Source organism: Engraulis encrasicolus, chromosome 1 (assembly GCF_034702125.1).
Source record: "Engraulis encrasicolus isolate BLACKSEA-1 chromosome 1, IST_EnEncr_1.0, whole genome shotgun sequence".
Taxonomy (NCBI): domain Eukaryota; kingdom Metazoa; phylum Chordata; class Actinopteri; order Clupeiformes; family Engraulidae; genus Engraulis; species Engraulis encrasicolus.
The window spans coordinates 18,633,066-18,658,689 of record NC_085857.1 but is presented as its reverse complement, the minus strand read 5'-3'; the positions used below and the strand labels follow the sequence as shown (position 1 = coordinate 18,658,689).

The window sequence follows — 25,624 nt, the reverse complement described above, 5'->3', positions numbered from 1 at the left end:
AAAACTCTCTCAATATTTAACAACATTACTCATCAAGGGTTAACATTTACAATTTCTGTGGGTATATTGAAGTGCTTTACATTTTGTTTCTAAATGAACTCGAATTATCATAGCAAAATACGAATATGGTCAGTGACAGATTGTTTACCACATCATGGCAAGAGATTTTTAGTGAATGATATGTCCAGTTATTTGAAAAGATTAGGGCTGAGACATTAACACGTTCACTTCGATTGATTAATTAATCACGCAATTCGATAAATTAACGCGATTTTAAAAAAAAATAATCGCAGTATAATATAGCTACATAATTCTGCCTGATGGTGAACAGCTTGTTGAAATTGAGAAGAGTTTTCTCTTCTTTTAAAAATGAATAATATTTTTAGATGAAGCTTATTGATTGAAATTATTCGAAATTTATGTGAAAAAAAGGTCATTGTTCTCAGGTCAGATATTTAAACGCTATTAAAATGTGATTCATTTGATTAATTTATTCCAAAGCCTATAGATTCATTCGATTAAAAATTTAATTGAGTCCCAGTCCTAGAAAAGATATGTCTTGAGTTATACATGACAATCTTTGACCAGAGTAGGCTTATTTGTTTGACTTGTAAAGTGCATTGTTTTAATCTATAGTTTTAAATACATCACTCTTATAAATATGTGTCTTTTGCGGAACCGAAAAAAGCAAACAATAAAACATAACTGATGCTTTTTTTTTTTTTAAACTTAATACAGATTTAACAGTGTTTTCATTTGCTGCTGTGCTACTCTGGGTCAGTTGATATCCACATGGACAAGTTGACATTAAGTAAAATGTATTAAGGCCTTTGCTGCCAGCATTAATTGTTTTCCGTGCATATATTAAGTGTCAAAATGTGACTCTTATGTGTCGGTGTAGTGGTATAGGCTTTGTTTGTGCGTGAAATTTTACCTGTATGAGTCATGTTTCACACAAAAAAGCTCAAGCAATGGAAAAGTGTAATAAAACATGCTGTTGTAACTTTGATATGTACTACTCAATGGTGTGCCATGATTGACAAATTTAATAAATGACAAATGTATTATTAGGGTATGCACTGTACGGTCATAAATGTCATAAAGACTGTGAAATATAAAATATGTATCAATGTATGTGTCTGTGAGCTGCTGAGATACTTCATGTTTTTATATTTACTTTAAATACTTCAGCAAAAATACAATATTTCATCTCTTCTAAAAGACTTGAAGATGGAATCTCTTACTGTTGGCTCTTTTTTTACCACAGTAAAACACAGGATCTAAAACTTGAATACTCAAGTAGATATTTGGGTGCCTCATCCTCTTGAAAATCGGGTGTTTCCTGCTCAGAAAGAGGCAGGCAGTAGTAACGAGATAACAACTACAGTGGCACTCCCCAGTCAAGGTGTGAAGTTTTCACACCTACTATTTTCAGTCCCAAGACCAAGAGTAAGCTGAGAAGATAGGATAGAGAGATAGCAAGGGTATGATTAAAAATCAGGGAAAATCAAAAGGATCTCAAGAGATGGGGGAATTCTGAATTGACAATAACCTGTGAAAAGACATGTCATAGTCATGAACCATGAAAGGATATATCACAAAATATAAACCCACCCTAAATGATTTAGAGGATAACACAGCAAGTAAAAGAGAATTAGGCCTATATAAAAAGGAAGAAAACGAACATACCAAGGCAAAAAACAAAAACAAAACAAAAAACCAAAGCAATTATAACATTATCTCAGATCATTCAATCCCCATGGTTGGCAAGCCGGTCAGTAAGTTTGGACTTTCCAGAGTTTTTGGGCCACCCACACTAAATACCCTATCAGCCATGGTGCAATAGTGGCTATGGGGTGATCAGTGTGATCAGGTTGTATGGGTAAGGAGACTTGGGAAATAGGTGGCTACTATGCCGCGCTGGACTTTGAAGCTATGCATGAGAACATTTGAACTGTTTGTGTGGTTGAGTCTAGTGTAGACGATAGATGTTGGGTGCGCTGTGGTGTGAGGTTGGGTTAAAATTGGTTAATGTTGGATATATGGATTTTTATCTTATCCTGAGATTTTGACTGTGGAATGACACAATATTCTTTAACTTGTGAGGTGGATCCAAGTCTGTCTACTCCAGAGAATATTTGGATGGGTGGTGTGATTGCCCCTGGAATACAGTGTAGCTTTAGATTGTTGGCTCCTTTGCCGTTGGTGGCTTCTTTGCAGCTTTGCTGCTTTGCTTGTACAGTACAGTTATAGTAGAGAACAGGTGTGGAAGGTAATTACATTTAGGCTACTCAAATTATTTTAATTGAGTTGCTTGTATCACTAATGTGCTGTATTTTTAATTAACCTTTTTACTTTTACTTCTGTACATCTTGACTCACTTGTTTCACACAATTACACACCTAAGCCTGAATACTGAGTAATCAGATGAAGAGAAAAAATGAAAATGCATACAAATATCAATCAGTCAGAAACGAAGGGCAACATTTGTAGATTTTGTTCAGCATTTTCTCCATTTCCCATAACATACCTCTCCTAGATCAATGTGTTAGATGATGATTGGTGACAAGTGATAGTTCATTCAATAAATGAAATATTGTCTAAGTCTTGAGAGGTCAATACATCAAAGAATCTAAGTAGCTTTCACACACATTGCATTTGAAATTAAGTGTGTTTGACTTTGTAGGTGAGGTACTGAATTTACACAATGTAGGCCTAGTTGCATTTTCCGCCTGTATTTTTTACACATTAGAGAAAGTTGGATGTGGCGTTTGTACATTGCAGTTGATTATAGAGTAGCTTAACATTTTAACTTTTTAAAATTGTGAATTTGAATATGAATCTAGTTCTTTAAGCAGGGTTGATGTAATTGAAAAGGAATGTAGTGCTGATGAGTGTTTGGTGCATTGTGACACTGAAGTATATTACATTTGAAAGGTTCGACACTGGTGTAAAATAACTAATAACTTTTACTCAAGGTACTATAGGCTACTATAACAGACTTTTAACATTGTAAATAATATATGTTTCATGAATAATTTGTCATTTTAAAATTTGCCTTTGGAAAAGAATGGAAATTGTGTTTGTTCATGGTATTTTTTTTTTAAACTACTTTACATAGCCTTCCCGTGTTGGATTAATTTGCAGCATAATGGCCGGTATTGTGCTAGACACAGAAGCCATGCATGAAGAAGAGCATTTAAGCATTTAGGTATTTAATTCTCGCGGGGAATGTTCTTTGAAATTAGCAATGTACCTTTACAAGAATAATTTTAAAGAAATACGTTTTCTGGTTGGGACTGGGCAGATAGTCAGTAGAGACCTTTCCATTTGACTCCTGGATGAACAAACAAGCCTTTACAGTTACAGATATATACTCCCATCTGCTATGGTGCATTTGAACAGAAAATTACTTAATCCATGTGACAACCATGTTACAGTAGCATTTTAAAATGCATTATATGTTAGGAATCCCTTTTAAAAATTACACACCCCAAGCATTACATTAATTTCCAGGTGAGATGACAAAAAAGTTCTGTACTCTATGACATGACATAGTCATGACTGAATTGGACATAGGCTACCCATGTCCATTACACCTCTCAAAACTTTCACAAAATCAAATGAGTTAGAACAAGCCTTCAGACATCACTCTGTCTAAATCACTAAGTAAAAACAACTACACATGGGCTTCTGAAACAGTGCAACCCCCCTCTCTTGAAACTGAGGTGTCACCATCCTATTCACTAAAACACCTTAAAAAGGCTGGCCTCAAACCAACACCTACCATGCGTAGCTCGGCCATAAGAGAAAAATACATGTTGCATGATGCAGCGTCTCTATTCATTTGAAGGGAAATTAACACCTTTAATGTATGCAGAAAAAAATGATATCTTTGTTTTATAAATCATTTATTGAATCGCCCTGTCTTTTGCTATTGTTGTATGGTTTGGTAACCTAAAACTTGCTGAATGCAACAAGTTGGGTTGACTCGTCACAGAAGCTGGGAAGGTCATAGGGGAGGAGCAGACTCCTCTCAGCGCACTGTTTTATCACCACATCCAAAGGAAAGCGGATGCAATTTTAGACTATGTGGATCACCCTCTGTATGGGGAGTTTGAACTTATACCATCAGGCATAAGGTTTAGAGTTCCAAAGCAATGGACTTAACGTTGCAAATGCTCCTTTATTTACTAAGCTATAACCATGTTGTTCAAAAAAAAAATGTATCCTCTTGTTCAATATCATCAGTTCATTTTTGGATTTTTAATTGTGTGTATTGGTTCCAGTCGTATGTCCTGAATGTTTTTAAATACCTGCTACAAACCAAATTTCACCTTGGGGGCAACATAAACTGAACTTGATGTACTGAAATGTGTTAATGCGGCCTAAATCCTCCTGAAATTGTAATTGCAAGTCTGAATACACACAGAGGGAGACCTGTTTGTATCCTCTCGGCCTCACATTAAGCATTAATTGCCTGGCAGGATGCTCTCACTCAACCGCCTGCAAAAACAGCCACCTTGGTGATCATCTGGTTGCAATCAAGCGGGATGGTCGCAAATCTGTTTGCGTGCAACCAACACGTAAACCACATACACGGACAGGGTAGTCACTCTGATTGATTTGTAGATATATGGCTACACGCACACGCACTCACACAGAGACTGTGACATTCATCACACATACTGTGGCAGGGTAGTCAGTCTGATTCGTAGCCATGGCTATACGCACATACACACTGGGGGACTATAGTCACTTACACCCTCTGAATTGTTTTCTCTGCACAACAGAGGAATGTTATGTGTGTGTGTGTGTGTGTGAGAGAGAGAGAGACAGTGCCATTATGGTATTCCCATACGCTGACCATTACACAAACACAAACTTCCTGATACATACTATACTATATCTTAGATGTATCTGTCAACACTTGTTCCAGGTCATGTTAAGACCGTCTACCTTAACTGACAGAGCATGTTTTTCTGCACATGGTCTATCCCAAGTCACAGAATGTCTTTTTGCACAATTACCTTTTTACATTTTTTACATATTACATTTTCACATTCCTTATCTTTAGTATTTCTATTTACTATTTTCCCCTCCCTGACTATTCCTGTGTTATTTGTGTCTTGAAATGTCCATGTGGGCATTTGTTTATTTGTGTATTTATGTAAGCTACTGGACACCTGAATTTCCCCCTGGGTATTTATAAAGTTACTCTACTCTATTACTCTACTAGACTTACTAGAATGAATGAATCGCACCCCAACACATTTACAATTAGGAAACCAACTGTGAGAGGAAGTACACTTTCACCCTCTGAATTGCTTTCTCTGCACAACAGAGGAATGTTATATTTTCAGCAAACTTAGAGTGAAAAGAACCATATGTCATGGTACCCCACTAGTCACTGCACCGTCTTACCAACTGTAGCATTTACTATTGAATAGCCACAGTCTAGCATTAGTAGCATTTACTATTGAATAGCCACAGTCTGGCCATGCTGAAACTTCCACCACACATCGTAATTCGCTCTGACTACCACACCAGGTCTCAGGATGATCACGCTGCCCCGTGTGTGTCTGAGAGAGACAGGGGTAGTACTAGTCACACTTGACTGAATTCGATTGATTTACATAGTCACTTCCACCACACCAGGTCTCAGGATGGTCACACTGCACCGTGTGTGTCTGAGAGAGAGACAGGGGTAGTACTAGTCACCCTTGACTGAATTCGATTGATTTACATAGTCACTTTCACCCTCTGAATTGTTTTCCCGGCACAACAGAGGAATGTTATGTGTGTGTGTGTGTGTGTGTGTGTGTGAGCGCGAGAGAGAGAGAGAGAGAGAGGTGCCAGAGGAAAAGAGAGGGAAAATTACTGACCAACACTTTTACAATTAGTATTACAGTCCAACACATTTTCAATTAGGACCCCATCCGTGAAAGGAAGTACACTTTCACCCCATCTGCTTTTTTCACACACCCCCTCACAGGCCCTGCTAAAAACAACAACAAACAATATCACCACACACTCTAACACACACACACACTCACACCCCCTCACACATGTAGGCCCTAAACTCCACCCACCAGTGAATGGAATACACCGTGTAGGCCTCTTTGGCCCACAGAATCGCTGGACTCTTCACCGATTCACATCGTACAGACGCAGCAACTGCATTCACACAACAGATGTGCTCGCACACAACACACTTACACTCATCTGATTAATTGCTTACACAGTTGACACACCGTTTCCTCTTTGACCAACAGAAACACTACACACACCATAACTTCACTTGACATCTACATATCATGAATACTTGACATCTACAAGTTGACACAACGTTTCCTCTTTGACCAACTGAAACACTACACACACCATAACTTCACTTGTCATCTACATATCATGTAGACTTGACATCTACTGATGCACACACACACACACCTGGCCTAACCTGTCACACTACATCATACACTCATAAAACATCTTCCTACACTCATCAAACTCATCAAACTCAGCTGTCAAAAAAAGTGCATTATAACACTACTAATGACTTAAATGACATATTGTAATCATAAAATATTGTCAAAAACTGCCAGAGCGTCTTATAGGCTAAGCCAGTGCGTCCAATGTGTAAAAAAATCATGGCCGTGACACTCATAAATTGCTGTCGATATTTTAGAACGACTTCGGGGGAAAACGGGACTGCACGTTGTGAAAAAATACTTGTGGGTATACCAGTAGCCTAATCAAGAGCGTCGCAGGTACAGTAGCCAGGTTACTGTATGCAGCAATGGCACCTGTTGGAAGACCCCTCTCTCTCTCTCTCTCTCTCTCTCTCTCTCTCTCTCTCTCTCTCTCTCTCTCTCTGCTGTTGCATATTATTTGCTTGATGCAAAGTTGTGATGGCATACGTGCTCTCGTTGACATGGTTGAATGCATGGTTGCATGCATTCGCAAGACCTGTGTGAAGTTGGCACCCCATATGTTGAAAATCTGAGTAAAAGCATTTTGGTTCGATTGTGCATCGTTTGTGCACGATTGTGCAGGCAAAATGAGCGTTTGTGCACAAACCCTCTTTAAGATATTTACATTTTAAGAGGTTGGTGACCTTAGGTCACTCAGCACCCCATTAACCTCCAAATGACTAAAAAATGGTTTGTGCAATTAATGTTTGAGCACAAACCGTTTTTATGTTATTTAACTTTTAATTTTTTGAAAGTAGGTCACTCAGCACCCCATTAACATCCAAATGACTTGAAAATGGTTGGAATCGTTTGTGCACAGTGTTGCCAGATTTTCTACGACAAATAAGCGACTGACGTCCTAAAAACAAGCCCAAAAGAAGCGACTGAGGGGCGTCGTGAAAACAAGCCCAAAAGAAGCGTCAGAAAGGGTGGGTTGTCAGTCGCGTGCCTGGTCAGGGAAGACCTTGCTCTTTGCGGGGATCTGCGTGGCAGCTAAAATCCCACAAGTGACCACAGAAAGTGGGAGTTAACGACAGTCGTAGGGTCAATTGTAAGGATGAGTGAGAAAAAACTAGTTGCCATTGAGAAACACATTCAAATCACCACCAGAGCAGGAGAAAACAGCAAGCCCAACTCTGAAAAGAGCAAGCCCAAAAAAACCGCAACCCGCGACTTTACAAAATTAAAAGCGACTGCTCAAAAAAAGAAGCCCAAAGTCGCGTATAATAAGCGGACTTGGCAACACTGTTTGTGCATCGTTTGTGCACGTTTGTGCAGGAAAAATTAACGTTTGTACACAAATCGTTTTTATGCTATTTAACTTTTAATTTTTCAAAAGTAGGTCACTCAGGTCAACCTCAGGTCAACCTCCCCCGTCACTCAGGTCAACCTCAGGTCAACCTCCCCCGTCAACCTCCAGACTGATCCTCCATTGAGGCAGTCGGTTCATATGCAAAATAGGGAGGCGGAGCACTCAGAGGGTCACAGGCAGCCTCAAAATGAATGGCAGTGAACGAGAAGCCAGTGTATTGAAGGATAAAACTCGCTCACAGCCTACCTCGTGAATTCAGGGAAATGACAAAAAAGTGGGACAAACATATGTACATCCAGATGACCACGAGCACTTGTAGAATCCACAGCCCCCCCCCCCATTTTTTAGTTATTTAACTTTTAATTTTGTGAAAGTAGGTCACTCAGCACCCTGTCAACCTCCAAATGACTCAAAAATGGTTGGAATTGTCTGTGCTTCGTTTTGTGCATGTTTGGGCAGGAAGAAATAAAGTTTGTGCACAAACTGTTTTTATGCTATCTTACTTTTACTGTTTTACTGCCATCATGTGATTGGCTGACATCAATGACAAGTTGGAAAGGTGTGCCTAATAAATTTGCCATTGAGTGCAGATGTAGGCCTATGCACATTATTTGCTTGTGTACAATATGTCATGCTTAATGATTATATGGATTTTCTACTTTTTTGTATTATTGTAACTATGACGTGTTGAATCATTTATTTGGACAAACGACACAAAAACGTGTGAACATGTAAAACTAGCTCCATCAAGCTAGGCTACCTCTCCAACCAATCCAACCAGTGACAAGAGCATTGCAATTATGTTAACACAGCAAATTAACCCCGGAGCATCCCCCTAAACATTTCCCCCCCACTAGACTAACCTATTTTCACACAGAGCCCGAGGACGAGGATAATTTACTCACCAATACCTGTGGAGATCTTGAGGTCGCGTTAACCGACAAATGTCCGTCATTGACGGATTTTTTTGAAGGATGACGGAAAATTCTGAAGCCTGTCCGTCATTTTGACGGATCAATATTCAGGGTGATGATAGATAAATCACAAGTTTAAGTAGGCCTACCCCTCTATCGAGTAGAGCAAATATGCATTTCAATTAGGCATAGTTATCAGCGCAGATAATTTCATACTACTATCGTTTGCCTTTCTCCCTCTCTCCCTGCTTGTCATACCATGCGCCGCAGCTGGGCCGTGCGGCTGGCTGCAGCAGAGCGCGCGCCTCTGCGTTTGCTCAAAATAATGAATTAAAATTAAGACGTTGCCACCATACACGTGTGACTTCGACTTTAAGAATCAGAACTATGTGTAGACCTAGGCCTACTACATTTACCGACTATCTGATTTTCTGCCAATGACGAAGTTGTCCCTCTATCGCCCTTCATAGAAGCATTCTTTCATAACTCCTCGCTTGAAACAAACAGATATGCGAATAGCACGTTTGCTAGCCAGAACCTTCACTCAACGGCAATGCAGGTCTAAAACGGCTTCAGGACATTAACTAATAAAAACGACGGATATTCAAGAACCTAAATATTACCAGGCAACGCAACTTACAACTTGGCAAACGTTGCCAGAAACGGCTAACCTTCTCTCATTTCGATAGCTGGTTCACCCATTAGGCCTATAGGCGATATATTTTTTATTCAGACAACTTTACCGCGCTCCCAGAGCCAACATATAAGCCGATGGGGCTGCGTATGGAGAGGCTCCCTTTACCGTCGCTGACATTTTTCAACAAAGTTTTGCGAAATCTGGTCGTCTTCCTGTTGTAGGCTTCAGTGCCTTTATCTACTGTCCGGGCTACACCTTTCTGCTTCAAGACGGCTTTCCTTCCCATCGTGCATGTGAAGTCCAACGCGAATATTATTTAACACTGCGCCTTTGTATTACAATCGGTGCATTAATCAGAGCAAAACGAGTGACTGACAGCTGTTGGATAAAGCCCTGCACGCGTCTTCTAAAAAAGTGCTTGTGGTGACCATAGCGCTGAACACTGAATCAGACGCCCGTCATGAGAGATATCTGCAGCTTTTTAAACAGTGCAATGAGGGAGGCAGAGAGAAAGTAGACAGCAAAATTGACTCCATCCTTGAAGTTGGAGAATGAATCTCGAGTGAAAGGGGGTGTATTCACAGCGGTTTACTCTCAATTGGCCGCAATTGCGCATGTGTTGTTCTCGGTGCGGGGTCGCGACCCCCCACATTGAGAAACCAGGTGGAGAATTTAAAAAATAGGCGATGACGGATTTTTTTCGACCCTGTCCGTCAAAATGACGGACTGTGAAAAAGTCTAGCACAACCTCTGGTGGAGATGTACCATCCCGACAAAGCCGTTAGAGAAAGATTCCGCAAAAGAGAAAGATCCCGCAAAAATGCATCGTTAGAGAAAGATGTTTGCTACTGTGCGACACCACCACCACTATTTCATGACTGCATAAACTTCTTCGTCATGGATAAATGGGCAACAATATTTTCCAGTCAGGATTGCACTGAAAAGTAGGCTACTGCTGTTACGGGTGTGCAGCACCGACGCTGCCTGTCACTGTGCCTGCACGTGTGTGTGTGAGGGAGGGGAGGAGACGCGGAGCAGATGAGGGTCGCGACTTCCGAAATAGCAGGCAATTCTTTTGAAATGTTCCAGTGACATATTAACAAAAATGCTTCTTATTGGTTTTCGTCTCCGGTGGTATTGTAGTCACATTTAAAAAATTTTGACGAAAATATAAATCAATATCGCTATATTTTTCGTACAAACGCATGCGTCATCGTTTTATTGTCGTCAGGGGAAAAACAATCGTTAACGATAATTAGGACGAAAATATTTTGTCACGAAATTAACACTGCTATAGCAATTTAAATTGTGCCCTGACCAAAACATTCCCTAACCTTAACCTGTCATTAAAGGTCCACTCTAATAGAAAACTACAAGTTTACATGGTTTCAAACGTGTTTTCATGTGTCCAGAAACAGAACTCTAATGTACAGAAGTTGTTTTGTTCAGTAGTAAGGACTGTTTGTAAACATTGTTTTAACCGTTTTTCAACACTCTTAGTCCCGCCCCCCAAAAACAAAAACGAGCCGGAATTGATGTCAAAAGATGAAAAATCACGTCTCAATCCACGCACTTGTGTCAGCCAAAATATCTGCACTTATTTGCCATTAAGCTGAGGGTGGGAAGTGCACTGCATCTCAGTACACAGTGCACAGTGCGGGGAATGGAACGCACACCGGGTCATTAGCAGCGCCTTGGCTAACTGGATCTGTGCACACTGTGGGAGCTGTGAAATTTGAGTGCGGATATGATAGTGATGTTATAGTTTAAATATACTATCTCTTTACGTTATAGAGTGCATGATGTTCATGGGTCCAATTGATTTGGCAGGTTTGGATTCTTTTAAGTGAACGGTAAGCTGCGTGACTCAAGCATGTGAAGTACCGTATTGTTTTTACTTTTGGTGTTGTGAATAACCAACTACTTAATAATAATCACTTCGTGATTTAACGTTTGTATGACTCTGTTTTTGGGATCCCTTGCTGTGTCCAAGTGGCTAGGTGTTGCACTGATGATTGTGTTGCAAATAAATAAGCTTTATGTGAAAAAAGTTGTGTATCATTTCAGATTTATTTGATTGGTTTATATAAAGATTAAGTAAGTAAAATGTATGCATTTTTGTCATCTATTAAATTGCATAAATCTTATTCATTCTGAATGCATGCAATTTTGTCATCTATTAAATTGCATAAATCTTATCCATTCTAAATGTACAAGTCTTATTAATACTAAATGCATAAATTGAGGGTTATAGGTTTCAAATGAATAGGATTTATTTAATGAATTTCTATACATCCTATAAGTCTAAAGCTGGGCCTACACTGTGCGACTTTTGCCCCGTTTTTATTTGGCACTCGCACAACTTTTTGGGAGTGTCGGGACGATTTCTTGCTCAATCGCAGGTCAATCGTGAGTCTCCCATTATGTAGTGTACATGGGGTAACGACAGGCGATTTCACCTCATGATCGCGCAATCGTGGGGTCGCAAGAAAATCAAAACTGTTTGAAATCCTGGACGTCCCTCGTGAGTAAATTGCACAGTTAAAGCAGTGCTACGACCCGATTTGACACTTCACATGCACATATGAATAGAGCCGTGCGATTCGCTGTTGAGCGCCACCTCATCTCCACCTCAGGTGCGCATGTTCCCTCCTCTGCAGACCGGGGAAACATGCCTGTCGCGTCGTACGGTGGAAGCATTTCGCTCGCATCCGACTGTCGGCTCGTGTAGTGTGAGGACGTGAGTCGTGAGTTGTGAACTTTTAAACAGTGAAACTCCATCGTGCAGTGTGAGCAGAAGCTTAAGACCCACAAGTGAAAATATCGCACAGTGTATGCCCGGCTTTAGTTTTCAGGATTGCATAAAACTTAGCTATTCAAAATGTATGCATTTTTGTCATCAATCAAATTAAATAAATCTGATGTTTTGGGGTGAATTATTTCTGTGAGTGTAATAGCACTTTTGGCTTATGGCATTTGTTAGCTTGCTAACTTCATCTTGTGCCTTGCTTTGTGAGATAGCCAGTAACAGCAGTTGAACCTTCGGCCCATGGCCCATCGGCCGGTTATTACAACAACAATAACACATAAGTAGCACTAATAGGCCTAGTTATGACATTTGTTTCATCTAGTAAAGAAAACTAAAATATGTTGAATATTTTGTGTGTGTTATAATAATAATAATAATTTTATATATTGCCTTTCAAAACAACCAAGTTAGCTTGAGAAACCCAAAGGCCCATGCAAAAGATGGGTGCTGGCACTGACATTACCACGCTCCACTGACATCCTCATTATTATATTTCCAGTGAAATACTGGACGACATACAGATATATGAACACACAGCCAAAGTCTTCTCTGCCATCTCTACTGATGTAGTAGCAATTTCTTCCATCATCACATTATCTGCCCCCCTGCCTTTGGTTTCTGAGCCTTTTCCCAGAAGGAAAGAAGGCTCTTCTGTTTCTTCCCTGACATTCTAAATAAACAACAGCCTGTTACAAACGTGTAGAAAAAACGTATGCCTATACATGTCCATGACAGCTCTAATGCCGTGTACAGACCAGGAGCGAACGGAGCGAATGAAGCGAAGGAAGCAATTATTTCTCTATGGAGGGCACGCAACCTGCAAGCGAATTTGCCAGGAGCGACGCTTCTTGCGGTACCAGAGCGAATTTTGACGATTAAACTAAATCTAATCGCAGGCGAATTCGCTCTGACGCTGTTCGGCGAAAACCAATCGGAACGTTCATATCTCCGAATGTCCCAGGCTGTCAAGCAAGAGCCGTTATGTGATTAGCTGAATCAAACATGTCAATGCTGCGTCTCGAGCGAATACAGCGACTTCAAGGCGAAACTTCTTCTGCTACCCACGCTACCAGGCAGCGTAGGCTAGTTCGCTCTTGGTCTGGACACGGCATAAGGTGACTAAACCAAAGTCATTCTACTCGGGAAAAGTACTTAACGGACTAAAGGACTAAACAAACACTAAAACATCGCCAGCATAGCCTGTTTTTAATAGCTTATAGCTTGCTATTAATTCCTAAACTAACGGTAACTTGAAACGGATATGTGTAGGCTTTGTTGGTCACTCACCACGAGTAACACTACAGCCTAACTAATGGAATATATGCCGGTCCGAAGTCTTGGGAAGGCCAATAGGGTTAGAGTGACAGGTATGGACATGACCCGAATACGAGAGCAATGTGCGTTATACTGACAAACAGTTCTGTACACTTCAAGAAAAATAACAAAAAGGAACGGGAAGGAGACGATGCCCACAGGCGTGCGTGCCCTCCTATCGAGAGCACAGGTGATCTCCACGCACACGTTACAACGTACAGGACCTAACCACACACACACACACACACACACACACACACACACACAGGCACACGCATTCACACCGGTCGGGAGCGCAGCAAGAATCGGTCTCGCTCTATCTTTCCTCAAAGTGCGCAATGCAATGACTTCCAGAGCTATTTTTCTTCCCATGTAGAAACTTAGCGCTGGATGACAAGGGGACTCGATGTGCTCAGGGGGGAGGAGGGACATCTCATCCAGACCTGCCCCCTGGCCCCTGCACACTGCAGTTGAACATACTTGAACAACATAGCGATCTATTATTCTGATTGGCTCAACGACAGTTGTTACTTCCTGAAACTGAGCACGCTGGGAGTGGGTTATGCTGTTACTGTTTATGGTTTTAAAGTGTGTTTGTGAATGTTTAATGTACTGGGGGTGTAAATATACTGGGGATATTATTGTGAACATTTTATGATCGCGATGTTGGGGTGGATGGGTTTATTTTATATTTTAAAGAGTTGTAGGGTTGCCAACTGTCAATGAAAAAAATACGGGACACTTCATCGTGCCGGGGGTCTGGGGGTCGTCCCCCAGAAAATTTTGCATTTCTTAGATGTAATTTCCTGCATTCTAACGTCCCGTGTCCCGTTTCAGTTCAATACGGAACCCGTACTTTTATCTCTAAATACAGGACGATTCCGTATTTCAAGGGACGGTTGGCAACCCTAAAGAGTTGTCACCATTGTTATGCAAGCTGGTGCACAACACTTGTAAGTTGATGCATCGGATATCTCCCTCTCACGTGTCATGCGTGATAGAGCCAGCAGGGCTTTACCTCCACCCTAAACAAATTCGAAAACATTGCCAGGAGGAAAATTGACTCTGGCGAGTTTTATCGGCGGGCGTGTGAAAACGCATGTGTGGTGTGTGAGAGTGTGAAAACACTCTGAAAGTGGTAGTTCGCTATTTTAGACATTAAGCCCTGTTTGTGTGACTTCTGGGGTGAAGTAGAGATGTTCTCATCACAATTTTGACATTTGGTGCTGAACGGAGCATTGGGTATCCAAGACTGCAGCCCCCCCACCTTTACATTGACTCCAATAGAGCACTCAAGCAATCGATTATAAAATGGCATTTAACTTTTGTTTGAGAAGACATGGAACTCACCGTGTGGTCAGTGGTAGACAGCGATAAATTGACCCGAAAATTGCAGCGAAATATGCCTTCTAACTGTTGTTTAGCAATTGGCGGACCTATTTTTCCCCAGACGCCGTTGAATAGCAGTAGACATCCAGCCAGTAGGTAGCGATAGTGTGTTGTTTATGTAGACATCAAGGAGCGAGGTAGAACGGCTATCTTTGAGCGGGACTGGCTACAAAAACTACAGCTTGCATACAAACCATAGATAGTAACGTAAAACAACGCACCCCCATTTCCGGTCGCGCGGAGTAATACTAGTCAAACCAATACAATCAATGAAGACGGACAATAATGAATATATCTTCTCTGGAAGCGTATTTCGCGGTGATTTTCGAGCCAACGTATCGCTGCCCACCTCTGACCACTCGGTGAGTTTCATGTCTCTGCAAACGAAAGTTTAATGCCATTTTATGATCGATTGCTTGAGTGCTTCATTGGAGTCAATGTAAAGGTGGGGGGGCTGCAGTCTTGAATACCCAAATGCTCCGTTCAGCACCAAATGTCAAAATTGTGATGAGAACATCTCTACTTCACCCCAGAAGTCACACAAACAGGGCTTAATGTCTAAAAAAGCGAACTACCAGAGTGTGTCACACGCTCAGTGCGTGAGACTTGAGAGCTCTGCTCTTAATTTCATTGTGGTACAGGACTGCACAAATTAAAAAAATAAATATAGATCCCATACATGTACTTGTATCAGGCAGCTCTAAACATTACCATAACAGTACAGTATGGAGTGGTGCCATGCACGGGGTGTTACAGTCACGGTGGAGCATGGGAGGTGGTACAGTATCATGATCAGGGTACCTCAATCATGGTGAAGGATAGGGGGGGCAGGACCATAACACGTAATAAACTAGGTTGGGGGAACAACAGGAGCACGTCTGGAGAACCAAATATGTGACCAACAAGGTTAAGGGAACCACATGGGAACGGCGAGGGAACAAACATGACATGAACAAGAAAAAAGGGCCGGTGAGAGAATGTTGGGGGAACGGAATGGGAACCACACATGTAACATTCTGGGAACTAAAATTAAAAACTTTCCTGCCAACCAAGTGGGAACATAATCAAGACTAAAGTGGAACCAAGCGCTTGTGTTCCAGGAACCTTCTTGGAACTAAACATTGTTAGTAGGGTTTGCATCTGAACTCTTCATTTTGCAAAGTAAATTTCAAAATAATTGCAAAGTAAGCTATAAGTTTGGCAAATTGGTGATAGATTGTGCATCTGTGTGAAGAGTTCAGTAATATCATAAAGTTACAAAAAAAAGAGATTCAGCCAACAGGGAAAAAACTTATCAGGCAAATGTTTTCCAAGTCTCTTACCTGAGTAGCCTTCATCTACATTCCCATTATCAAAAGGCATTGGGGTCGTACAATCAACAGCAGTGTCTGTCAGGAAACATAAATAAGAAAATAGCATTGAGTGACAGTTTTCAGTAATCTTACCAGGATTGATTAAAACATTGTCGAGTTTCAGTTCAGTTTGAAACATTTTCCTGTATGCCTATCTGACTCATGACTATTGTCTTTTGTCGAAGAATTTGATTAACAATCCCTCTGNTTTCCTCAGAGGGTGGACTTGTAAATCAGGTCCAGTCGACACAAACCAGGTGGTCCAAACAGATCTAAAAGTACATATTTATTTAGTGAAGTTGCACAAAAGACAGTAGGCCTACACCATAAATGTAGGCTAGCTATACAATCAATTCACAAGTCTTTATGCACAGTCTCTGCAAACAGCCACCATAACAGACAGACTACACAGAGTTGCAACCCGGAAACCTGCCCTGAGATGCTTAGTAGCACATTCAAAACAAGTTCCACTTAAGGGCTTGACTCCTCTCACTTTTGTTTCATCTCAGGCCCTCTCATTTCCATTTCCTCAGCCAATCAGTGTCTTCCATAATGCCATGGAAACTTCTCTATCGTGAATTTGGCTCTGGTCTACTGTATATTATTACAATTATAATTACCTTGCGTATTTGAATCCCTTTTTATAGGGCAATATTATCTTGGTTTATTTCTCTCTAGCACACAGGGCATACATACAAGCAAACAACAGGTTTAGAAAAGTGTAAGTACAGTGGCTTTCAACTTTTCTTGAGCAAAGACACATCTTTTCTAAGACAAAAATGCCAAGACACATCATCAATTGTAAAGGATAACAAAAATAACACCCCAATGCCTAAATGAACAATCTACAATCTGTAATTTTCACGACACACCAGATGATCTCACTGCATATGTAATGGGAAAGGCTGCGCTCATGTGCCTGTTGACTACACGTTACCGTAATGACGTATGAGCTGACGTCCTCCTGACACACTACCGTAAGGATGTTACACCCACGGCGGATGGTAATCAATTAGTGATCAGGAGAGCTTTTATTCTTTGTTTAGGCTGTGCGACCGTGATGAGTGACACTGGTTGTGTTTGACCATTCGCTTGATCCGATCTGATTCGGTTTGTGCTCCGCGTTGGAAGTGGAGCTGGAGATAACCTCATTGTGTGGAAGGGGTAACTCAGCGCTTTCTCGGCTTGTGCTCCGCGTTTGAAGTGGAGGTTGAGGACATCTCCCGTTTGTGAAAGGGGTTGCTCAGGTGGCTACCTCCCCTGTCTCTGGTTTCTCTGCTGCGTTTGGTGGTCGCATTGAGTCGTGGTGCAAAAGCGAGGACTCGGCGTCCGTGACCTAAACCCGATTGACGGTTGCGTTGGGGCGGAGCGCTCGTTCTCTGCTTTCTGTGCTTCAGCGGCATCATCTGCGGTGGTGCCTGACTCCTTGGTCAGTTGGAATCCTCAGTCTACCAGCTGATAGCTGTGCCGCTGTTTTGTCTCTGTCCAATCCGTACGTCTGCTGCTAACTTTCGCTGCCCACAGCTTTGGGCCAGTGCCCTCTGGACGCGGACGTGTGTGTGTGTGTGTGTGCGTGCGCGTGTGTGATTGTATCTTTTTGTTTGTTTCCCTTCGTTTATTTGTATTTTGTTTTGTTTGTCTTGTCAATCCAGTGTTTGGCTCTGCCTGGCCTACTTTATGCATGGCTTTTGGCTGCGTTTATCTGGGTTTGCAGGGTTAATTTAGCTTGCAGTGCTGTATTTCTTTTGGGTTTGCATGGTGTGACTTCTTTTGCTTTGCTTGCCGTGCCATTATTTTGCTTACTTTGATTTGCTTTGCCGTGCTATTTTGCTTGCTTGGCTATCTGCCTTATTTGTCACAATTTAACCCTTGCATGCCAGGCGAAGCGCATTGGTCCAAGTGGCCTATGTGTTTTTGTTTGTCCCGCTTCATGTGTCATTCTGTCTCTTATTCCAGGAGTGGAGCGGGTTCTCAGAAGGGAGGCTGGTTACCTAGTGGCAGGCGCCCTCTTGTTGTGGTGTGTTGCACTCCTTACAGTGTGTAGTAGTGTAGCTTCCAATTGTGTGTTTGTAGTATCACTATAGTCCACGTGTGGCCTCTTGGGCCTCTGTTACTGAAGAGACACCTCCCTCTGGTGGGTCCCTCCTCCACTCCTGTGAATGTTGTATGTATGCATCATGTCTGTCTGTGTCTTGGCCTAATGCCCTATTGTCAATAAACTATTAGTTAACTGCATATTCCTTCCCTCTCCTTACCATACCAGGTTTTGATTTGTCTTTAAATAAATTATATCATGTGAATGGAATTCTGTCTCTACTCTTTAATTGCAACGAACCTGTGTGCTTAACCTTCTGGTATTACCAAGTGATTGAGGTTTTGGTTGGTTGTTGGGGCTATTCCCCATGGCGTAGTCGACTACTTATTGAACTTTACCCCGCCCCACTACACATACTAGTGTTCCCCCGAGCAGTTGGTTAGAAAAAAAGCAATGACTTAGTAGCACAAATAGTTATAATTTGGCTGTTATATGTTGCTCACAGTTTCTGTGAAATAAATGTAGCGTGTGGGACTGAAGGCAGAGTAGTTCTGTTATTCATTTTCCCTTTTAAATGGTTGTCTTTCAACCCCCTCCTGTGTATGCGTTGGCCTTAGCGCAAACGTGATTGGTTCATTAGGCGCTGGCATCTATATGGGCACCTGGGGTCCTTAGGCAGGTAGCATTCCTCCGGTGTTAGCTGGGAGCTGTGTGGCTGGCGGCGTTTGGTTGGCGTTTGTTCACCCTAAGGTATGCAGCGGTTTTATTTTACTTTATCGGGGTTAATTATTGATGGTACTTTGCTGAGCACTAAATTCTACTGTTTGGTTGGTTTAGGGGGAAATAGCCAGGAGCCTCTTGCCTTGTGATAGCGGCGTTATCTGCTGCCTTGGTACAGCGTCTGACTGAGCGTGCGACTGTTGATGGAGGCACGACTGCCTAGGCATCCGTATGATGTGCATGAAGGTATGCTACCGTTTTGGTTGCTGCCATGTCTCCTTGTTTGTAAGCGTAAACGTTCAGCAGTGTAATGATCGCTCTCTTGCGTTCTCTCTCTCTCTCTCTCTCTCTCTCTCTCTCTCTCTCTCTCTCTCTCTCTCTCTCTCTCTCTCTCTCTCTCTCTCTCTCTCTCTCTCTCTCTCTCTCTCTCTTTGCTAACCAGTGCCGGTCTGAGTAGTGGGGTTGCCTGGGGACCCACCCCAACGCTTGTGTCTGTGTGTATCAAAAGATAGCCACAGGTATGTTATAAATTACGCAAAAGTGTTGCATTCTGATAACCCTCTTGTTTTCATTGCCTGTTACTATCTCCGGGGAGGTATTGGTAATCTTGTAAACGTTGATGGTTAACTAATTCTGATTAGTCAACTTCATAGTGGAGTTTTATTGACAAATTTGTACAACCTTGTGTTTTAAATGGGGAATGACAATATCATATCTGTGTGGTAATGGTTTTTGTATTTTTCTTTTCTTTTCTTTTTCTTTCCTGATTCAGATCCATATGCTGCGCAGTTCAGCTGCTGTTCTCTTTTAAGTTCTTTTGAGTGCATGAGTTGTGTGAGTGTGTATGTGCTGCTAGCTGCTGCCTACTGGTTGGCTGAGTCTGACCCGGTTAGCTTTGTTTCTGTTTATCCCCCTCTGTCCTGGTGGCCAGAGGGACAGGGGACTAAGTGTATAGTCGGTCACAGGCTGAGGGGGACTCATTTATTTTCTTGTTTACCTGTTGTTTGTCTTATTTTGTGTGGCCCCCTCTTCCAAATCCCCTTCAACTCCCGGTCCGCACCAGGCCCTATTGGCTAGGCCTATTTGCGGTAGCGGGCTTAGGGCATACAGTCTCCTCGTGTTACCAGTCACCTTAGTAGAGTGAAATAGTGAACTCTGAGTGATCAAGTGTGTTTAATTGTAAACTTAAGGTTGCAGTGTACACTTCTCTGACTGTGTTTTACCATAAGGGTTGTTTCCCCTCTCGTGTGTAAAAAAGGGTGCAGTGCTTGAATATTCTGAATTATTTGCGGTCTGCCTTAAGGGGTTTGTTTCCCGTCACGTGTGTAATGGAGACTGTCTGCTCTAGTCTGTCGCCGTTCTGCTGAGTTGGCTGGTAGCCGGCCGGGTACTTGGGGTCCCCCCGTTATGTTTATTTTCTTTCCCCTTCTGCAACACTTCCAAAGAGTCTTTTTATCGTGTAATTTAATAAAAGCTTGTATTTTTATACTTTTCTAAACAACCTTGTCGTGTGGATTTCTGACAGAGTTCCTCTTGCTCTAAGGGTGTTAATCAAGGGGTGGCGTAGTCTACTGCAGAGGGCGCTGTCGCTACATGGTGTACTGTAGGGGGCGCTACACATAAGTAAGGGTTAACGTTCGGCGAGAAGGTCGCTACCGTGGAATAGCAGCACGACAGAGAGAATCTTTAGACCCCGACGCGGAGCGGAGGGGTCTTGTTCTCTCTAAAGTGCTGCTATTCCACAAAGCGACCGACTCGCCGAAAGTTAACCCGCTTATTATATGGATATACTTAAATGATTCACACATGGCGGGGACATTTCTTTAGGCCTATAGTTTTTAATGTCAAAAGATTGTTGCTGCGCAAAACAAAACAGTGCCGTTGTGGAACACCGCTAGGCAACAGCTAGGTAGCCAGGACAACAGGTGTTGTCTATCACAGCAGCTGATTAGAGTCTTGTTGAAAAGTCGCTTTAGCAGTGAAAAGTCTTGTTGCCATTGACAGCGGTCTGATATAGACCAACCCGTCTGTTATCGAAAATTATTATATGGTGCGACGTCATCGGTCGAATGCTCCATTCATTTCAACGGGGCTCCCCAACGTTCGCACGTCTGTTATTTTTCGATAACGGACGGGTTGGTCTATAACAGACCGCTGTCAATGGCAACAAGACTTTTCACTGCTAAAGCGACTTTTCAACAAGACTCTAATCAGCTGCTGTGATAGACAACACCTGTTGTCCTGGCTAGCCTACCTAGCTGTTGCCTAGCGGTGTTCCACAACGGCACTGTTTTGTTTTGCGCAGCAACAATCTTAACATTAAATAGGCCTAAAGAAATGTCCCCGCCATGTGTGAATCATTTAAGTATATCCATATAATAAGCGGGTTAACGTTCGGCGAGTCGGTCGCTTTGTGGAATAGCAGCACTTCAGAGAGAACAAGACCCCTCCGCTCCACGTCGGAGTCTAAAGATTCTCTCTGTCGTGCTGCTATTCCACGGTAGCGACCTTCTCGCCGAACGTTAACCCTTACATAATAGACGTGCGAACGTTGGGGAGCCCCGTTGAAATGAATGGAGCATTCGACCGATGACATCACACCATATAATAACATTCAATTAGACTTCAACTAAATTTGTCACCACTATGTAACATTTACACAAGTCTAATAATGCAGACAAAAGCTGCATTGTGGTTTCATCATGCACCCTGACCTACTTTTCCACTGCCTCAAAGCAACAGCATATTGGTTTTATTGCAACTTTTCTAGTACTTTTCTACCTGTCTCAATGTGAAGTGAAAGCCCGAAAGTGAAGTGAAAGCCCAACTGGGAAATTCCAACCCTCATTGTGACAGAGCACTCCACAGCACACTGTGAACACTGCACACAACAAAATTGCATTTATGCCTCACCCGTGCAAGGGGGCCCACAATGGCGGCTGAAAGGGAGCAATGCAGCGCGACAGTACCATGTTCAGGGTACCGTAGTCATGGAGGAGGATGGGGGTGAGCACTGGTTAATTATTCCCCCCACCAACCTGGCGGGTCACGGGTAGAACTGGCTAACTTTGGCCTTCAAGTCTGACGCCCTAACCACTTACCCATGACTGCCTTTAAAACCCTCTTCTGATAATATTATGTATGCCTGTTTGTACATTCTTTCACATATTCAAATTGTCAGCACAAAGTCGGCCTGTTCTGTTTTCTGCTATACAAGATTTTTTCTCGTTTTCTATGTGCTTTATAAATGCAATTTAACTCTTTGTAAGCCATTACCACTCAAAAATCACCACACTATCTTAATACAGGTACATAATTTGTGAGCTGAAACATAGGGATTGAGATGGCATCAAAAAACTAAAAAACACTTAAGATGGCATCAAATACAGTCGACGTGTCACAGTCACAGCCATCACAATATAGAACAGACTCTTTGATTTAATTGATCTGTTTACTGTTGGATTAAGTTCCCCATTGGCATGTTGTCTTGAAGTCATAAGGCAAGAGACATATCGTGAATCTCAAAACATTTAGACAGGTCATCAGCTGGGAAAATTAGGCCTTTCGTCCTACCGCACTTTTCTCTGTGGATTACTGACCAGAAGCCCTATTGGAAGAAATTAAATCATGGGGCCACGTCAATTTTTGCTCAGAATTCAATATGGCCGCCATTTTCCAAAATGACTTGTTTTCATGCATTATTACATTGTACTATAAGGTGATATTCATGAACGATGAACTACTTTCAGCACTATTCTGTCCTATTTCCTTACATACATGTTTACAAAGGTTGACTAAACTAAAAGAAATGAAAATAAAGTTGGCCACCTTGCAATATCCAAAGGAAAGTGCTGAAAATAATGATTGAAATGCACATACAGAGTCTATGGCTGCGAAAATTAGGCCTATTGTCCTGTCAGGGTTTTCACAGTGGATTACAGACCAGAAGGCCTATTGAAAAAGATGAAAATTTGGGGCCATCTATGTGCTCCAAAATTCAAAATGTTCTCTGTTTTTCAGAATGGCAGACTTTCACACATTTTCTCAATTCTGCATACCTGCCGACCATTACGCATTTTGTGTAGCAGATACGGATTTTGACATCAAACTACGGCGCTGTCACTTCAAAATACGCGAAAAAACAATAGCAAAGTGTGTTCATGGGCCCTTATAAATTGCTCTGTAGACTTGCAACCAGACAGAGCCGTCTCGCGCTGGCCTTTCCATTGGCCAGCAACGTGTGGGGGAATATTGACCAATCAGAGCGCTAAAACTAGTTTGGACGTCTTCATGTGTTATGCTGCGCTCCTCTCGAGTCGAGGCATCAGCTTCCGACAGAAAGTTTGCTTCGAAATCTAATCACACAAGCAGAGAGACTGGTTAATGTACTCCTATAATCTCTGAAACAAGTGTCCTCCTGTCGTCATGTATTATCCATCTTGGTACTGTCGCTGTAGTTTTACAAGTGAGCACCGTCTAAATCACCGTTTCAAAGGTAAATTGACTTTGAGAAAGGTAGCCTGTATGGGAATAGTGAATTGCGTCCAGTTTCTAAATCCCTAAACTTATGAAAATAAATAAAGGCCGAGGTCTGTCGTAATGATTCACCCAATGTTTCGCCGTATTTGACGGCAATATGTTGTTGCTTGTTTTGATATTGGACCGACACGAGATTACTTCCGAATGAGAAAATGTGTCGATGACCGCGCTATAAATTAGCAGATTAGCAGCAAACTAAATTCGGTTTCCCTTTGCGCCGGATCATTTTAACTCGGGAAAATAAAGCGATAGTTCTAACGGTTGTGCTCGGAGTAGGTCTACATCCGTAACCTACCATGACGCCGTATAGGAATACCAGAGAGAGTAGAGAGAATACTGTTCCCCCCCTGAGTCATGGCCCATTCTGTGAACAGGTGTAACAGGTCGTGCGTCATACCAAATATGCATCACTCCACGGCTACTATCCGTAATCACGTATGGCAATCTATTAATACAATCAATTCTCCTATCATCATATATGTGCCGAACAGTGAACAATAGCCAACTCATGACGGCAGATGAGGGTAGAATGGCTACTATTATGCAGAGAAGTGGAAAAAAAAGAAGCGACGCCCCTCAAAAGTTACCGTGGAAGTTCCAAGAGCATTGGCCATTATTAGCCCCCGTCCCTCAGTAGAGCCACTACATGACGCATTTTGTACTGAATGAATGCTGAAAGTGTGATTTTGATGTTAGCCCCCAACGTAATAATATTTACCTGATATTATCCTAGCTTAGATAACACTTGTCTTTATCTTTTTCTCTACTGCTGATGCTTCTTCACAGTAGGTGACAACATCACCATTTATTAATATTGGGGGAGATGATGTAAGAATCATTACAATTCAACTTTTTGTTCATAAAAATCACTGAAATGCCTCTGTATTTTATAATCAAATTATACATTTTCCTACATGTAACTTCTACAGCCAAAAAAAAAAAAAATCAGCAAATGCTTCAATTTCATACTCAATTCCAGCTCCTTAACACCCCCCAAGTGACCAAATGCTCTGTTTGGCTGGTACATAGGATAACTTAATAGCCACTTAGGCCTACTAGCCAGACTGGTGGTATGTTTGACTAGTATGTTTGACATATTGGCTGGTTAATTTAGAGGCCTCCAGCACACTATATCATAGCATTGTATTGGTGTTATGGTGTGAAACAAAAAAAAAAAAATCTTTCATGAAAGTTGAATAAATTATGGTAGTTCAAAGTACTGTGAAGAGCAAGATAAACTATTTGCCAGATACACAGGATGTTAGGCTAAAATGCATTAAAATGCAGGAAATTGCATCTAAGAAAAGCATTTTGTCTGGGGGAGGACCCCCCTGCCTGAATGAAGTGTCTCATATCTTCCCTGTTGACATTTGGCAACCCTAGGTGTAGGGCAGACTATGCAAAACAATGTAGCCTCTCAGATGGGCCCGCCGGCGACCCCGTTGCTTTGCCATGCCAAGTTGTTGCGCCGTGAATTGCCGCACCGCGATAAGTTGCTACTCAATTTTTTTTTAAAAGGTTGGCAGGTATGATACTGTAAGGCCATAATTACCATTAAAGATGACCTATTTTTCAGTTAAATTGTCCTATTTCCTTACAGACGTGAGTATAAAGGCTGTCTAGAAAAAGGCATGAATATATATACCGGGGGTGGACAAAATAACTGAGACGCCTGTCATTTTAGTGTCATTTAGTTCCTCTTGTGTCTACAGTTAATCCTGTTGGATGTGGTTCATCCTGTGGTTCATCATGGTTCATCATGTGGTGGCATCAAATACAGTCGACGTGTCACAGTCACAGCCATAACAATACAGAACAGACTCTTTGATTTAATTGATCTGTTTACTGTTGGATTAAGTTCCCCATTGGCATGTTGTCTTGAAGTCATAAGGCAAGAGACATATCGTGAATCTCAAAACATTTAGACAGGTCATCAGCTGGGAAAATTAGGCCTTTCGTCCTACCGCACTTTTCTCTGTGGATTACTGACCAGAAGCCCTATTGGAAGAAATTAAATCATGGGGCCACGTCAATTTTTGCTCAGAATTCAATATGGCCGCCATTTTCCAAAATGACTTGTTTTCATGCATTATTACATTGTACTATAAGGTGATATTCATGAACGATGAA

The 25,624-nt window shown here is 41.8% G+C and overlaps 1 long non-coding RNA gene across 1 annotated transcript in view; it reads right to left on the bottom strand.

Moving 5' to 3' along the window:
- LOC134448949 (uncharacterized) overlaps positions 1–16,238 on the bottom strand; it is a 33,935-nt gene extending 17,697 nt beyond the window's left edge. The window contains exon 1 of the long non-coding RNA XR_010034877.1: positions 16,171–16,238. This is a non-coding gene — a long non-coding RNA (uncharacterized LOC134448949). The remainder of the gene's footprint in view (positions 1–16,170) is intronic.
- Positions 16,239–25,624: the final 9,386 nt, after the last annotated feature.